Source organism: Babylonia areolata, chromosome 2, assembly GCF_041734735.1.
Source record: "Babylonia areolata isolate BAREFJ2019XMU chromosome 2, ASM4173473v1, whole genome shotgun sequence".
In the NCBI taxonomy this organism is placed as follows: Eukaryota; Metazoa; Mollusca; class Gastropoda; order Neogastropoda; family Buccinidae; genus Babylonia; species Babylonia areolata.
In genome coordinates this window covers 24,058,640-24,062,170 of record NC_134877.1, presented here as the reverse complement: position 1 = coordinate 24,062,170, position 3,531 = coordinate 24,058,640, and positions in this window count along the sequence as shown.

The window sequence follows — 3,531 nt, the reverse complement described above, 5'->3', positions numbered from 1 at the left end:
AGTGCTGCAGCCTCAGGGGCTAGTTGGCCTTGGGCGAACCATCCCAACGCTGACTGTCCTAGAAACCCTCTTGGCAGAGAGAGTAGTCTTGGTGAAGGACTATGACTCTCAAACTCGGAGGCAAATTGGTGCTGCTTTTAGTGCTGCAGCCTTTGAGGACCACCCAAACACCGACCGTCCTGAAGCCCTCTCTGGCCAGGAGAGTGGGGATGTAACTGGGCAGACACTCTCCAGTATAATCAAATTCTAGCCCAGATAGTCGAGACAGCAGTTGCCTCCTCTGCTGTTCTGACGGTCATAGTCGAACACGACTATCATACGCGCAGCAGCAAAGACACCTCACTGCCGATTCCGAGCCAAAAATAATGAGGGTTACTAAAGGTGGGCACATGGTTAAGACGCTTCATCTGCCAATACTAGTCCGTAAGGGTCTGGGTTCGAATACTGCTATCGCCCTTTCTCCGAAATTTGACTTGGGAAAATCGTACTGAGCGTCAAGTCGTTCGGATGAGACGAAAAAACGAGGTCTCGTGGTGCAGCACGCACTTGGCGCAACTGAAATGGGACCCATGGCAACGAGAGTGTTGTCCTCTGCAAAATTCTTCAGAAGAAACCCACTCTGATAAGTACACAAATCATATATATGCATGCACTCAAGGCATGACTGAGGGCGTTGGGTTATGCTGCTGTCAGGCATCTGCCTAGCAGATGTGGTGTAATGTGAAAATAGAATCGTCCGAACGCAGCGACGCCTCCTTAACCAATTGACTGTTGAGCTTTGGTAAAATATCAGCCTGGCTCCAGTTTTACATACAGTCACTACCTTTTGGTGTACTTTAAGATAAGTTCTGGTTTTGCTGAAACAAAGGAAATGATTATCATCACAGGAGGAAAGTCCACATAAAGAATGGCGACTGAATTCGTGACCTATGATCCCAGTCTTATGTCAATGAGGCGAACAGCCCTTCGTGACGGACGAGCATAAAAATTATGTCAGCAGCAGCGAAAGGGTTAAGAAACTGAAACTGAAAGTAGGGCTGAAGAGAACAAATTGTGGTGATGGGCCGTAATGGGTGGCACTGGATGTTCTGATCACTGAGTTTGCGTTCGACCGTGATCGAGAGCCTCTGATGACTGACGGCCTAAAGGTCAGGTGACTTGCCCTCAAGGTCAAGTTCAGAAGGGGGTGAGTCCTGGATGTCTGTCCAGGTGGGAGGTCCCGTATGGCGTCTTAAGAGGAACTTCTGGCTGTCAAAAGAGGAGCTGAAGTTCGAGAGGGGTGCGAGGGGGGCGGGGGTGGGGGGGAGGGGGGTCGGGAGGGGGGAGGGAAGTTCTGCTTGTCTACAGACGGGTAAACGCTTGTTGTTCTCCTGACAGTCCGAGAGAAGAGTCCTTCTAATCGCTAGCTCTGGACCTCGAGGTGAAGTTTAACGACATATCAACGAACACCCTTATAGTCAAGCTGTTCCGTTCCCGGTGAAGGTTCCTCAGTGTTCCCCTGGTGGGGGGGGGGGTTGGGAGGTCACCCCCTTTGGGGGGTTGTCTGGGTGGTGTTTCGTTGGCGTTCGAAGGGGGCTTGAAGTGGTTGGGGGTTCCTGAAATTTCTTTGAAAAAGGTTTTCAAAACCAAACAAACTTACGCCCTACTGGTCACGTTTTTTCAGGACCTGTGTCTTGGAAAGTCAGCAGCGTTCCCTGTTACGACCTTTCTCGTCTGAAAAAAGGAAATTTGGGCCCGGGGAAAAAGTCACAAAACCTCAGGTGACCCTTTTTCGTCGAGTGGTTGAAGGGTCGGTGGCCGGCACTACCACCGATAGTATTTTAAAAAAACATAAAGAAAACAATGTCAGTGCAGCCAAGACAATACGGGGGTGTATCAAATACAAAATCTTCGTTTGAACGTCCGCAAACAAACAAAAAGAGTGTTTTGCAGCTCCCCCATCCCAACCTGAACAAAGTTTAAAAACTCTCTCAGAACAAGATTGGAGTGAAATATATTGTCTGACGACGACATCAAGTCAGCTGGCTTCAGGCAGACGGCACAGAGCCAACACCATACCAGTCCTACTCCTATGCGGCACTCCCCCCCCTAGCCCCCCCCGCCCCCTCCCCGCCCAACCACCCATCTATTGAAGTTGTTAGTCAATCATTGACGGGCGCAATAGCCGAGTGGTTAAAGCGTTTGGACTTTCAATCTGAGGGTCCCGGTTCGAATCATGGTGATGGCGCCTGGTGGGTAAAGGGTGGAGATTTTTACGATCTCCAGGTCAACATAAGTGCGAACCTGCTGGTGCCTGAACCCCCTCGTGTGTATACACAAGCAGAAGATCAATTACACACGTTAAAGATCCTGTAATCATGTCAGCGTTCGGTGGGTTTATGGAAACAAGAACATACCCACCATGCACACCCCCGAAATCGGAGTAGGGCTGCTATAAGGCGGGGTAACAACGGTCATACACGTAAAAGCCCACTCGGGTGCATACGAGTGAACGTGGGAGTGGCAGCCCACGAACGCAGAAAGAAGAAGAAGAAGAAGTAGTCAATCATTGGCTTCAGCAGCGTATTCATCCTGATCCAGATCCAGATGGAAGTTCTTTCCGTTCTGACGTTGACGCGCTCTCGGGTGAAGAGTGGAATAAGTTCCCTTTGTTCTTATAACTACAGAATATACAAAGAAAATGTTCAGTCTGAAAAAGATATTACAATTCTCCCAGATAATTACAGAACTATAGTTATGTAGTTTAGAAAGTTCTCTCAATCACAATTTACCCATCCAGGAAGGAAGATTCTTATGTACTGACAGAAATGAGAGGGTTTGTAGAAAATGTAATTCAGGTGAATTGGGAGACGAATTTCATTACATCTTTAAATGCTCGTTCTTTTTCAGACACTGATAAAGCATTCTTAAAACCATTTTATTGTAAACGACGAACACACTGAATTCAGTACACTGTTTAATTCTCCGAAGAAAAAAGTGTTGCTGAAGCTGGCAAAATTTTGGAAAATTATTATTGAATCTGTGCATAATTTTGATGTTCTTATTCTTTTTCCTTATGTCAGGATAACAGTACTAAACGTTTCAAGTAATATATTTCCTTTTTTTTTTTATAACTCCTTATATTGAATTGCTGATTGTTTATTGCGTTTGTGCATGTGGGCCCTGCAGGTTTTCTTTTCTATGGCTCCACTGTGTGTCCCCCCCCTCCCCCCCCCCCCTCCCCTTCCCGCTCCTTTTTTTTTATATTTTCTTATTTTCTCTCTCTTCTTCTTCGCGCGATTGCACGTCTCGAGGATGTGGCCTGTTTTTCCCCCTTGTGTTTCCAGGTACCCAAATAGGGTTTCTCGGATTAAAATGATTTGAACCTGACCTTGAACCTTGAACCTTGATACTCTCTCGGGCGAGAGTAAGACCGTTGTGGTATGACCTGGTAATTAATTCCTCCTGGAATATGATTATAATTATTATAAATTGACCTGGCTTGACGTTGACTTGTTTTCATGACACTACTACCGACACAGATTTAAAAAG